Source organism: Arvicanthis niloticus, chromosome 4 (assembly GCF_011762505.2).
Source record: "Arvicanthis niloticus isolate mArvNil1 chromosome 4, mArvNil1.pat.X, whole genome shotgun sequence".
In the NCBI taxonomy this organism is placed as follows: domain Eukaryota; kingdom Metazoa; phylum Chordata; class Mammalia; order Rodentia; family Muridae; genus Arvicanthis; species Arvicanthis niloticus.
The window spans coordinates 39,803,782-39,818,910 of record NC_047661.1 but is presented as its reverse complement, the minus strand read 5'-3'; positions in this window follow the sequence as shown (position 1 = coordinate 39,818,910).

Below are 15,129 nucleotides of genomic sequence, written 5' to 3'. Positions count from 1 at the left end.
TTTATAAACAATTTTATATCATGGGATAAACAATAGTAACCTCTGTTGGAAGTGGTTGACCTTCTAGCTCTTCTCAGGGGAATGGTGCTTTTAATGTTTGGTGGCTTTGCTATTTTCTTCCTCCCTGCCTGAGTTGAAGATAGCAACCCATCTTCACACAGGAAATTTTTAAGAGTACTTTGAGGAAAACGTGTTTGGGTAGAAAACAGTGTTGGGATAGCAATCCTGCTTCTAGAAACAGTTTCTCAATGAGTTTAAGTAACTCATAACCATTCTCCACTATAATGTCCACCACACCATGCCCCTGTGGGTTCTTCAGTCTGTGATTACAACAATATACAATGCATTATATTTTATCCCTGCTGGTCTATGTTGTTTTAATGCAAAGGCTAAGCTGTTCCTTCCACATAGTCACAAGAGAAGAAGCAGTTCCATAATCTTTTACAATGTGCCAGATGCATGCCCTGTGGCAAAGATTAAACAATGAACAAGAATGATGTTGTGGTATATCCCAGTATTGGGGAAGCATCAATTGCTATATTTCTATGAGTTCAAAGCTACCCTATTCTACACAGTGAGCTCCAGGCAAGCCATGGCTATATAGTAACATCCTATCTCAAAGAAAAAATTAAAACAGTCAAAGTTTTAGGCCTACATAAAAGAGGTTTCATCCTAGCAGAACACATAATAAAGAATCTATAACAAAGCACATAACCTCAAAAAAGTGGTAAATGGAAGCTTTCAAAGATGTTAGTAAAGAAAATCACTTTTTCCTCAAATCAAATCCTTATAAACATAAGATAGAAGATGTTTCACAATTCCAATACTCATAGTAAGGACATATTTCATTCCAGGTCATGAGTTTATGTGAAGTCTTGAAAAAGTAATGATGGTTTCTGGGCATAAATCCCATGTGGGTGTCTGAAATGAGCAACAGAGATACTCAACTCTTGTCAAACGCTTCATTTATAGTAGTTTGGGTCCTTTGGTTTTGTTTTTTTATTGAGGTATGGTATTTTCCAAACCAAAATTTAAAAATGGAACTGAGATATACTGGCTTCGACTGATAAAGATAGAATTCTAGTCAGAGAAAAAGAAAGCCTTCCAGCCAAAACCAAAAAACACTCTATTAGTTGCCTCATTCCAAAATGTTGAAACAGCTCCAGCCCGAGAAAACCAAGGTCTTCAGAGTCAGAACAGCTTTTAAAAGAAGAGAAAGATGTGTCATTTATTTAGGAGTTTGATCTGAATCCAAGTTGGAAAAGAAAACCTAAAAGCTTTTAGGATAATAAACCTTGTTATAAAAAGATATGCTGTTTTCTTTCTTGTGGGATGAGCAAGGCTTGTGTGAAACTTATTCTAAAATCCTTAAGATTTCACAATCAGGACAGGACAGGTGTTTTTAAGTGGTCCATTTTATATTCACTATCATTTTCTGCAAAACATTCGGTTTAAGTTGCACACATTGCTTGCTAAAGTTCTATTTCAGAAATGCCTGTGTGGACAAATGAATTCCTACTGGCAGGGACTTCTGAAGTACAAAATATATCCAAGGGAATTTGAAATCACTTAGGTCTTAAAATAACAAGAAATGTAATTTCTGGGGAAACTTAAATTCTTAGGTTGTAAGAATGTGCAGACATTAATCTGAATGGAAGATTTCAAGGGTTAAAACATGGATCCCCACCTATCCAAACCAACACTCTTCCTTTTATAGCTAAAAGAAGGTAGGGAGTACTGACCTTGGTTTGTCTTTACACACCAAGAAGGAAAGAAGAAAAGTGAAAGAAAAGTTAGGTTAAAGGATTTTTTTAAAGGGAATCTTCAGGTTATTAAAAAGCTTAAATTCAGACCCATACAATTTTTTCATTTAGTTATGCCTAGCATCAACTTCAAAATTAATTATTATAAAAATGTATCCTATTACTTGAAATATTCATTGTATGATAAAGTCAACAGTAGCACACAAAGCATATTGTCTCTCTGTATAACCAACGAGGTTGTCCACACTGAAATGGAAACTTGGAGGACAGAAATGGTCTTTTTTTTTTTTTTTTTTTTTTTTTTTGATGTGGGGTATTCATCTTTCTCTATTCATTTGACCACATTTTAAATTCTTGTCGTTTTCCAAGTATGTTGTGTGGTTTTCTTAAATCTTAATTTTGTTGAGAAATTCACATATATAAGCACTGAGTCTACAACACTCCCATCTCTTCTCAACTCCAACCCTTCTTATGCTCCCTCACCCACTTTCTCCCAAACTCATGACCTCTAATTCTTTAACTATTTTTGTTGTATATATGAATTTACATCTTTCTGATTCCATTTAGAATTGACTGTATGTACACATTTCAGAGCTTTATCAGCAGCCATTGATTGCCTGTAGCTCTCCATCTAGGGATGGGTGCTTCCGAGATCTCCCCTGTGAGCATTGGCATATCCACTACAGTTGTCATTGTGCAGGCCTTTGTATGTGTGTCTACTATGCCTTGTCAAACCTGATATCTATCTTCAAGACTTCAAACCCAGGGCCTTGGTCATCTAGATAAGTCCTCTGCCACTGAACTGAATCCTTGGCTCTTGATTTCTTGAGACAGGATCTTCCCATGCATCACAGGATAGCTGTCTTAGTTAGGGTTTTATTGCTATGAATAGACACCATGACCACTACAACTCTTATAAAGGAAAAAACTTAATTTGGTCTGGCTTATAGTTTCAGAGGTTTAGTTCATCATCATCAAGGCAAGAAGCATGGAAAAGTACAGACAGAGATGGTGTTAGAAGAGGAGCTGGGAGTTCTTCATCTTAATCTGCAAACAACAAGCAGAAGACTGAGACTCACTTCCTCCAACTAGTCCACACCTACTCTAATAAAACTATACCTAATAGTGCCACACCCTATGGTCCAAGCATTCAAACACATGCGTCTATGGGAGTTACTCCTATTCAAATCACCACAGTAGCATTAAGTATACTATCACACCTAAATTCTCCTTCCACACCACATTTTGGGGATCAAACCTAGGATCTTACACTTGCTAAGCAAGCACATTACCCCTACTCTCAATGCTACATCCTTTCATTAATTGGTTCTATGGAAAATGGCCTTCTCAGTCCTCCTTTGTCTTCTCAGGAAAGCCTATGGGAATATCTGTGCTAATGGACTGTGGCTGTTTTGTTGCCTATATACGGTGCTGGGGCTCAAACCTGAGATCCTGACCATGCTAGTCAAGATTGTTTTATGCCTTACTAATAACTTATACTGTTTAATTTTAAAAACCACTTTCTCTAGTCGGGCATAATAACAAACACTACCTCTTACTAATCTTTCATTTCTAATCCTGCTGGTTCTTATAGCAGAATAAGTGTTAAACAAAAGTGACAAGAACAAAAAGTAGGCTTGGAAGCCTCAGATCCTAAGCAATGCTCAAGTAGTAGCCTTATCATCCAAATGATTGATCACACACTTTTTTCTATTTTGAAGAATCCTTATATTTTGCAGGATATAAAGAGAGCACAAGTTAAACGTTTAAAGGTAGCAATTACTGAAGTAAGTATAGATATATTTATTTTATTACTTTAATTATGTACCTATGTTTGTGTATGAGTATATGTACTTGAGTGCAGGTGTTTATGGGGGCCAGAAGATAGTGACAGATCTCCCAAAGCTGGAGTGACAGGTCATCGTGAGCATCATAATGTGGGTGGTGGGAACTGAGTAAATGCTCTTAACCACTGGTGCATCTTCCCAGCCCCCAATACTCAGATTTAAAAAGAAATGAACTAATTTCATGAATTAATCAACAACTTGAAGAAACAATTTTCAGAACATTTAATACCTGTAAAATTATTATCACCATGAAGAAAAAAATTTAAATGGTATAATTTATATCCTGCAATGAGAGACTAATGTACAGTGGTGCCTGACTCAGAGTCGTATATAAGTGTTGGTATCATTGCTTTCTGTCACATGATGATTCGTAATTGCCACTAAATTTTCTAAAGCGCCATTTTGCTTTCTGTCTGTATGGTATTATGTGCTAGCATGTCCCTGTGTTTTTCCAAAGAACCTTCTCATAAACAGGAACATTATTTTACTCAAGAAAGAATTTAGGAAGGATGTGACTCACAGATGTGGGAGCTGAGCTTTGAAATTCCTGCACTGGTTTCCTATTGAGTATTACAACAATCCTCAAAACAAGGCAAGAAAGTGTTGCATCTTCTGGCCCCCATTCTATGCCAGAATACACAGGGCTCCACCTAGTACCATTGACTTTCAATCAGTATAATACATATAGCAACAGTGAAACTTGCTCCATATTTCAAAGTACACTTGTTCTCATCTCCCCATCACCAACCACCTGATGCTGACTAGGGAGTGTTTATTTGAGTGGGTTGCTGAGGACAAAAAAGCATCGTGAATCTTGCCAAGCTATGGACTCTGTGAAACAGAAGTCCAGCCCGCCAGGTAAGATATGCCTACTTGTATAATAGTAATTAAACTGTGGTGATGGTAACTGACTGCTCTATGATTTAAGTTGAGACCCATGGGATGCCCAGGTTTGTGGAGATGTATACAAGGTAGGGGTTGGTCTCAATAATGTTTAACTAACATATATGTAGTGGTTGGAACAAGGATGACCCATATTTGTATATTTTGTTGCCATTTAGTGTGAACTGTTTAAGAAGGATTAGGAAATATGGTCATATCGGAGAAAGTGTGACACTAGGTGGTTGGCTTTGAGATTTCAGTAGCCCATGCTAGACCCCATCTTATCTGTTTCTGCCTATAGATTGTGGATCAGGATGTAAACTCTCAGTTACAGTTCCAGGGCCATTCTTGCCTATCTGTTGCCACAATGTCTGCCATAACAGCCATGGACTACTACTCTGAAACATTAAGCAAGCATTTAGCTAAATGGTTTCTTCTAAAAGTTGCCCTGGTCATGGTGTTTCTTCATAGTTAAAGAACAGTAACTAAGATACTGTCATAGCATCAAGCTGCTTTCTAAATAACCATGCTTGTAATAATAAGCAAAAGCTGAACCCAGATTTAATCAAAGGACCTCTCCTAAAAGAATTGTGATGACCTGTGGCTGCCCAGGATAAAGAACAAGAAAAACTGTGGGCTCGTCTTTTAAAGGAGCATCCAAACAACTCTTTCTAAGGTTCAGGGAACATTTCAAACAAAGGGGCAGAAAGTCGTTAAGACAGGGGTAAATTCTATGGAAGTCAACACAAGCACTGCAGTCATTAACTCATCACAACTGTGTTTACCTGCATTAGGCCCTAGCAACAACCAGTCATGGGAGGGAAGAAGTTCATGGGAACCCACTCCTCACCTCTTAATTACTGGCTATTAATAAACTCTTAGAAAGGACAAGTCCTTGACTTCCATTTTGTTTCCATTGCTGAGTCCAGCAGGCTCCGAAAGAACCGCAGCCCTTAGCTCAAAGACATTCTTGTGAAATCTCAGCAGGTCACAAAATGGAAAATAATAGACATGAATATGATGAAGAGATTTGTGGAGAACCTACACTAATTACTGATGGAATTGTAAACTTGTGTGACCACTATAAAAATCAGTATGAGTCTTCTTTAAAAAAAAAAAATCTAAAAGTTGAGCTATGATAGCATTTGGCTGCACATCTAAAAGACTTTGAACCAACATTCCACAGAAATATTTGCATATCCATGTTTATAACTGAAGTATTCATGATAGCTAAGAAAGAAATCCACCCTAAATGTACATCAACAGAGGCATGAATGAAGAAAGAATGCTATATATACAAAATTAAAGTTTGTGCAGCTGTAAGAAAAGTTAAATATGGTATTTGTAGGAAAGCAGATACAACTAGAAATCACCATATTAAGTAAAATATGCCAGACTCAGAAAGAGAAATACCCCATGCTTTCTGTCATATGCAGATCCTAACTTTACAATAATGTGTGTGTTTACATATGCATTTCTGTAGATTGCAAAATTAGAAAGAGGATCATGAGAAGGGAGGCAGAGATGACAAGGGAGGCAGAGAGTGGAGAGGGTGTTGGGACACGGGCAGTAGGAAAAGAGAATGCCTGACTGGGGATGACAGCAAAGCAGCTGGAGAAGGGAGCAGGTAAGAGGCGTAGGACAGAGAGGGAACTCAGGGAGGGGGATGAGCATGAAGTAGGATGACATGAATGAAGATGTTGGGATGCACCCCATTACTTTGTATGCTAACCGAAAACTAAAAGGAAAACTAAAAGACCGAGGCTTACGTGGAGGCCATATCTCTACATCCAAACTGTGTACACTGGTACAAGAAGCCAAGGCTTCTGCCTCTCTAGTGAGGTCTATAAAACTCTACCAAAGTGTAAGTAATAATTAAATTACCATGGCTAATTTCAGAGGATTAAGATACTTCATTCAACTTAGTTACTTACTTAATAAGACCCTAGTGTATCTGATTATAGAAAAAATACTGTAGTATTTTATTTGTACAAGGAGTACATAAGCCTTGAAGATAAGGTAACAGATGGTCAATCGTATACATCTTTGTCAGAATGTTGATGCCTTTTGATGACAGGAGATCTCAAATATAAATACCTATGTGATTTGTAGAGCATCTCAAAACAACAAAACAAAACAGTCATGCAAAAAGTGAATATCATAGGATGGGTCATATGCAAATGAACCCTAGGCTCAAAGCTCATTTTAATGCCCTGGCAAGTCTGTCAGTAAATCCATGTTAGAATTTCAGAATGTAAAGTGACAATGGTAAATTTTAGGCTTCTTTCCAGTTTAATCTAGGGTGTGAAATTTCTGACTTGCAAGCTGAAATTCTTGGAATCTTATAAGCAAGTGTGTGTGTGTGTGTGTGTGTGTGTGTGTGTGTGTACAGGTCTGCATAAGAAGACCTTCAGAGAATCAGAACTTCAGAAAGCCTCACACTTCATCCCAGACTTTGCCTTGAAAGCATGTCATAGCAAGGCAGGAAGCCAGGGCTATACAATGCTGATCCCAGGGTTCTGTAGATAAATCAAGAAGTGTTTGTGTGGGATAGAGAAGGGTAGGGAAAAGGAAAAAGAGGGTTAGGGGAAGGAAGAAAGAGGGACTAGAAAGGGAAGGGAGAAAGGGGAAAAGAGGAGGGGGAAGAATTCACTCTAGAGAGTTCACTATGTATGAGCATAAATTTCAAAGTGCAGGGTTCCAGTGAGTTTTTTCCAAGAAAGAAGAAAGGTATTGTGGATACAGCCAGACTCCTACACAGAAAAATTTTACAAGCAAAAGAGAGCAAGAAACATCATTGTTGTACCAGGGACAGCATTACATTCCTTTCCAGGTCAAGTGTAGGATGCAAGAGAAGCAGCAATAGGTACAGAGTGAGATGCTGTGTACTGTTTGATCCAGGGGATCTGTCCAGAGGGTAATGTCCACAAAAAGAGTTTCATAGGGTGCTAGAAGAGGTTTCATCATCATCTCTGGACTGAAGGAGTAACATACTGAAGGAGTTATCAGAATGGGGTGCATCTTTGCTCATAGTGACTTCAAATGATGTGTCCCAGCTTGAAAACTAGGAAGAACTTCACATCTACTCCTCTGAAATAACCAAATATTCATGCTTATAGTTCAAAATGAGAGCTCTGGTTTGCTGTTCTAACCACCACCATTGACAGTAACTTTTTGAAACCATAAGCCTAAATAAAGCCACCCTTCCGTGAGTTGTCTTGGTCATGGTATTTTATCACAGTAATAGAAGAATAAATACCAGCCCTCTTCTCCTGCTTCCTGGTTCATGCAGGTCTATATCACAGAAGGTCAGCCACTTCACATGTTCTCTCTGAACATTCGATGTTTGAAATTGAGGGTGCTTGGCCAATCTCAAATCATTATAAAGATGTACATCTTCTCAAAGTAAACAAAAAGGTTCTGATATCTACCAGATACTCTCCCCAGCAACTAAAGAAGAGGACAATGATAAAAAAAAATTAAGCTTTGTCTACACCGATGTTTCACCTTCCACCTGTCAGAATGGGTAAGATCAATAAAAAAAAAAGTGACAGCTCATGCTGGTGAGGATGGGAGTAAGGGAAACACTCATCCATGACTGGTGGGAGTGCAAACTCATACAGCTGCTATGGAAACCAGTGTGGCAGTTCCTCTAGATGGTAATCAATCTCCCTCAGGATTCAGCTCTACCATTCTTGAGCATATAACCAAAGGATGCGTCATCCTACCACAGAAATGCTTGCTCAATCATGTTCATTGCTGCACTATTCATAATAACCAGAAATTGGAAACAACCTAGATGCCTCTCAACAGAAAAGTAGATAAAGACAATGTAGTATATTTATGCAATAAAATATTATTTTCAGTCATTAAGAAAACAAAATTATGAAATTCTTGGGCAAATGGATGTAACTACAAACAAACAAACAAACACTAAAAACAAAACAAACAACCAAAAAACCTCTCTTGATTGAGGTAACCCAGACCCAGAAAGTCAAATATGACAGTGCCTTGCTCAGTCATCATCAGAGCAGCTTCCTTCTGCAGCAGATAGAAACAAATGTAGAGACTCATGGCTGGACATTATGCAGAGAGTGAGAGGCCTTGAAACATTTAACCCACAGGATGTCTCTATCAAATCTCTTCCTTCCCTAGCCGGCTAAGGAAACCTGTGGAAGAGGAGGTGGAAAGAATATAAGAGCCAGAGGGAAGATTGCATATGAGCTCACAGAGACTGAGGCAGTGTGCACAGGTCTGCATTAAATCACATCCTAAAACTGAAAGAAGTAGATACATGCTCCCATTCCTGACTCCTGAAATAATCTCAAATTGATAACCATTTCCAAATAAAAATTTGGTTTTCTCCAAGGGAATCTCAATCTCTCTCTCTCTCTCTCTCTCTCTCTCTCTCTCTCTCTCTCTCTCACACACACACACACACACACACATACACATTCAAATATTTACTCACTTTACAACCCCATATCAGCCCCTCCTCTCCTCCCAGTACCCCCTCATGAAAGTCCCTCTCCTATTCCACCTTCCCCTTCTCTTTTGAGAAGGAGGAAGCTCCCCTCTGGGTGTCATCCCATCTCCCCACCCCACTCCCCACTCCCTATCGCCTACCCCTACCCCTGCATGTCAATCTCCCTCAGGATCCAGCTATACCCACTCTTGAGCATATAGCCAAAGGATGCTTCATCCTACTACTGAAATTCTTGCTCAACCATGTTCATTACTGTGGGACTTGATGCATCCTCTCCCACTGAGGCCAGACTAGGCAGTCCATTTAGGGGTGGGGGATTCACAGGCAGGCAGGCAACAGGCTCAGGGACAGCCCCTGCTCCAATAGTTAGGAGACCCATACAAAGACCAAGCTGTTTATCTGCTACATATATGCAGGGGGCCTAGGTCCAGCCTGTGCTACCTCTTTGGTTGGTGATTCATTCTCTGGGAGCCCCTAAGGGTCTAGGTTAGTTGACTGTCGGTTTTCTTGTGGAGTCTCTGTCTTCCTCAGGTCTCTCAGTCCTTCTCCCAACTGTTCTGTAAAACTATTCACACTCTATCTAATGTGAAACAAACTACTGCTGAGCGTAGGCTGAATGCCCAGTAGCCGATGGCCAACAGAACATGCACTCAAAGCATCATTGGAGGTTCCTTGTTTCATGAAGTCATGTCAAGGCCCATATACACATACACACACACACACACACATATATATCATATACATATTCATATATTCACACACTCACAAAGGACCTGTAGCTTTAGAATGAATATATATATATATATATATATATATATATATATATATATATATATTTAAATTAATAAGATGTGGCATTCCAGTTTGTGTTTTCATGACAACCCTGAGTGTGCAAATGAACGGGTCTCCACTTCTGTATCTGATTCTTGTGCCCTCTCTTGGGCTCTTTTTCTTCTGTTTTTTTTTTTTTTTTGTTGTTGTTGTTGTTGTTGTTGTTTTTGTCCAATTTCAATGTGTTCATTTTTGCTTTACTTTATTATATTTTATTTTCTTTTTTTTTCTTTCTTTTTTTTTTCATTTTATTTTATTTACATTTAAGATGCCATCCCCTTTCCCCATTTCCCCTCCCTAGAAAACCCCTGTCCCAAGCCCCCTTTTCCTTTTTGCTTTTATACAATTTTTATAAAATGTTAATCAAAGGATTTATAAGTTTGGTAATGCTCAATCAGAAGGGTAATCCAATACCCAACCTAGATATAAAAACTATCTTTGACTGGTGGAGACCTGTGAACATCTGCCTCCATGCCCCCTCTCTCTTTCTCTCTCTCATCACCTAGCTTCTCCTCTCCTTCATCTCCTCTCCTTACTCCATCTCTTCCTCTCAGTACTCCTTCCCACTTAGCTCCTCCTACATATCACTCTTCCTGTTAAAGTAAAACTTTTCTCTCAAAATACAGTTAGAGCATACTTATTCCTAACTGTACCAGTGAGGTATAAGATAGTTCTAATACCCAGTCCATCATTTTGTTGACTAACCAGAACCTCTGTCATCTCTTCTAACTAAAACACTTACTTTTGATCCTGGCTTTTTGTTTTGTTTTGTTTTGTTTTGTTTTTTTTGTTTTTTGGCTTTATAATGAATGTCAGCTGAAAACTATCTACTCAGATCTTTTCTCTCAAAGTAAATAGCCAGGATTGGCTATGAGACTATGGGTCTTCAACCCCGTCAGAAATCCAGAATGACTGAGTTAACTGAAGTTATAGGAAGCATTAAACATAGCTTCTAAAACTTAGCCAATTTATAGAGACCTCTGAACACCTGAGAAGCCCCTATACTACCGAACGTTGGAGCATCAAATCTTCAGCCTTCTGGCCCAGAGTCATCTGACAGACCTTAGTGATGCAGGATTATTAAGGGCTGATTACTCTGTCTAGGCAGATATAATCAGTCAACTATTCTGCATGTGTGTCCTCTTCAGGACAGTAGTTAGTATGTAGATGGAAAGAGGCAATTCTTGCCTAGTGGCTGTCACCACACAACTGGCATAACTCCAAGGATGCTCAATTTCTTCTTAGAATCCACAACAGGAAGCTGTCAGGAGCAGACAGGTCTCTAATCGGAATGGACATTTATATAAATTTTTGTAGCGTCAATTCTATGGACTTCTGACGTTTTGAAAACCAACTATCCATGTAAGGTCACCTGGACTGTTGTCTGTTCACTCCTCTTGGCTATTTCTAAATAAAATATGGTTAACCTCCTAACAATTAACTCAAAGCCATAAATTTGCTATAGTCCCTTAACTCATAGGTTAACCATCCCAAATCAGTTAAAAAAGTTAAGGAAGGACTGGGTCTAGGCCTTGTATTCCTAAATGTGTTATACAAGCACATTGCCCATGAGAGTATCAATATTCATCTCACTTTTATATTAATAAGGAGCTCGTACCAATGAAAACCTTAAATTTGAAATCAAAGTAAATTTTGTACCATTTAAGAAATTATAACTTCATCTTGATAATAATTATACAAATTTCTACCAGTAGGTTATGGCTGTGCAATAAGTCCTAACTAATCCTCCCTGTTCCAACAAAACCACTACTTTTCCCTAGAAAGACAGACCATTATTAACCACATTAGTCCCCAAGCCCAGGGAATAGGGGTGCCGACTCTTCTGTAACTTCTTCAGGCTGATTATGGGCGTTGAGATATTAGAAGAGGGGTGGGGGGAAGAGTAAGTTGATAATCCTCTGATGCTGTGTCTTCACTGAATCCAGATGGAATTCCAGGACATCGGAGGTTTGGGCAGGTCTGCTCTGTATACTTGATGAGTAGATACACCAAGGCTGTGTATTCTAAGATACTGCCCGAGTTAGAGCGCCTGGGATCCCCGCTTCCTCTGGGTTCTTGAAGGTTGGGGGGCAGAGCTGCCACCCCAGATCTGCTCAGTGCCCTGGCCCAGACCGGAAGGACTATATTTTATTTTCTTAACCTTTAGAATCTTGTTTGTTTTCTAATGAGACACAGAAAGGTGGTGGATCTGGATGGGAGGGGAGGCAGGGAGGAAATGAAAAACTACAGGACGAGAAAACTGTAATCAGGACATATTATGTGAGGAAAAATATCTGTTTTTAATAAAAGAAGCGAAAGAAAATTTAAAAATATTAATTAAAAAAACTTAAGTTTTGCTTCTTTCAGGTTTGATTCTTTGTTCAAATCTCCTGCTATGTTCCTGTACTTAGAAACCACAGGAAAAATGCAGTTAGGGGATAAAAATTATCATTCAGATCCATAGGAAAGAAAATGAATAATATTCAAACATTTTGAGCTGGGGTTTTATATCAGCTAGTCTAAATGTTCTATGGAGGATCATGTTCTAAGGGATTGTCCCTACCTCAAAGCCTCTGCCCCCATGGTTCTACATTCAATTTCCAGAATTAGTTTTTCAGGGTGTTGTTGTTGTTGTTGTTGTTGTTGTTGTTGTTGTTGTTGTTGTTGTTGCTGCTGCTGCTGCTGCTGCTGCTGTCGTTTAGACATGGTGTTACTAACAGTCTTAGCTGACTTGGAACTTGCTATGTAGACCAGTCTTGCCTGGCTATCACACACATCAGCCTGCCTCTCTGCCTCTCTGCCTCTCTGCCTCTCTGCCTCTCTGCCTCTCTGCCTCTCTGCCTCTCTGCCTCTCTGCCTCTCTGCCTCTCTGCCTCTCCGCCTCTCCTCTGCCTCTCTGCCTCTCTGCCTCTCTCTGCCTCTCTGCCTCTCTCTGCCTCTCTGCCTCTCTCTGCCTCTCTGCCTCTCTCTGCCTCTCTGCCTCTCTGCCTCTCTGCCTCTCTGCCTCTCTGCCTCTCTGCCTCTCTGCCTCTCTGCCTCTCTGCCTCTCTGCCTCTCTGCCTCTCTGCCTCTCTGCCTCTCTGCCTCTCTGCCTCTCTGCCTCTCTGCCTCTCTGCCTCTCTGCCTCTCTGCCTCTCTGCCTCTCTCTCTGCCTCTCTGCCTCTCTGCCTCTCTGCCTCTCTCTCTGCCTCTCTGCCTCTCTGCCTCTCTGCCTCTCTGCCTCTCTGCCTCTCTGCCTCTCTGCCTCTCTGCCTCTCTGCCTCTCTGCCTCTCGAGTGTTAGTGTTAAAGGCAGGCACTACTGAACCTAGCCTGTTTAGTATTGTTTTTTAAAAATAAGAGAATTAATATAAAATATTTAGGTTTTTGCTGGGCACAGGATGCACATATTAAAAATTAATCACAGGAGAAGAGGAAAGGAGGGACAAGAAAGGAGGGATGGAGAGAAAGTTAAGGTGAGAAAGAGGGACGGAAGGAAGAGGAAAGGTAGGAGGGAGGGAGGAGAGAAGAGAAATGGAGGCCCTGGGAGAAGAGAGAGGAAGGAGCTGAAGAGGAGGCCCAGTTTATTTCTCACCTCATATGCAGGAATATACCATTCCATATCATATTCATGACCCAATATCATGTGAGGTTGACCACAACATAGCTGAGGACATGGAGTTTGGCCACAGTGGCTCACTGTAAGAGGAAGCATGTCAATATCACAGGTTCAATGTACTCTTTCCTTAGCCACACAGTCTCTGTGGCCAGCAGATGGAGAGTTGGTTATTGTGAAGGAGTAATGGGTGTTACCACATCAGAAGGCCAATCTATGGCCTTGGTGCATCACATGGAACCTTGGAACCCGAATAGTGTATTTAATCTTTTTAAACTTCGGTTTCCTTCCTGCAAAGGAGGTAACAATGTGACTCTATCTCACTGGAAGGTATGGAAACTGTGAAATACTCCATGTTCAGATCCCCCTTGAAAATCACAACTCTCATCTCCCGGCTCTCAGGTATAAGGACTGTCAGTGGCTGTCTTCTAAGTTCTCCTCTGGGAACTGCCTTGTGCCTTCTCTGTTTCAAGGACTCATTGATGTAAGTTTATTAGATTTCTTTTAACTTATGTGTATGAGTGTTTGCCTGCATCTGTATGTGTGTATAACATAACCTGGACCCTTGGAGCTCTCAGAGACTGAACCATCAACCAAATAGCATACATGGGCTTGAACTAGGCTCCCCACACATATGTAGTAGATGTGCAGATCAGTCTTCATGTGGGTCTGAAGAACTGGAGCAGGGGCTATAACTAAAGCTGTTGCCTGTATGTGGAACCCTTTCCCCTAACTCAGCTGCATTGTCACAGAGATCAGAAGGTGTAGCTCTCCTGGAACTGGAGTTAACAGATGGTTGCTGGCTGTCATGTGGGTGCTGGAACCTGAACCCAGGTCATCAGCAAGAGCAACAAGTGCTATCAGCTACTAACCCATCTCCCCCTCCCCATTGTTAATGTAAGTTTAAAACAGCTGTAGAGTCTAAGCCTTTTCAAGGGGATCTGCTGGTGTCACACACCAGCATCTCTCCAATACTCTTCTTGTGTCACTCTGGCCATTTTTCTTTCTTTCTTTCTTTTTTTTACCTTTCTTAGACACACCAGGCATGTCTAGACTCAAGTCTTTGCACTTAAGACTTGTCCCTCTTTTTAAGATGCTCTAATTCCACATGATGCTCTCCAAACTTTCTTAAAATCTTTGTATAAATAAATACTATACATAAAATTCTCCCAGCTACTGTACTCAGCCTGTACCCCCCTTTTCTCTTTATTTTCTTCCTTTGGTCTTCTTGCCATGATCTCAGTCTGTATTTTTCTTGGGTTGTATCATTTTTTTATATCCTGCAGTGAAGGACTGGTTGAAGGACCTTAGTACTGTTAACTCCTGAATTTACAACTATGATTAGTACATAAGAAGTGTCCAACTTATAGCCATGGATAACAACAATAAATCAATAATGGTGATGAATTTCTCTAACAAACAATGATTTTCATTTTTTTGTGTGGAAATGTCCAGCATCAACCAATTATATTATATGGCTGTGAACACAAATATGTAAAAGCAAAACCACTATATATGTGTGTGTATGTGCATGTGTATATATGTGTAGATATATACATGTATATGTGTAGATGTACAGCATATATATGCTGAAAGGCATACAAATAATCTGCAGTTGGTTAGGCAAGGGCAGCAGTCCATCCTAGGAGCTGTTGTCAGTATTTAGCTCCTTCATTTCATTTCTATGACATGGAGCCAAGAAAGAATGTGCTTGTATCATTGCAGT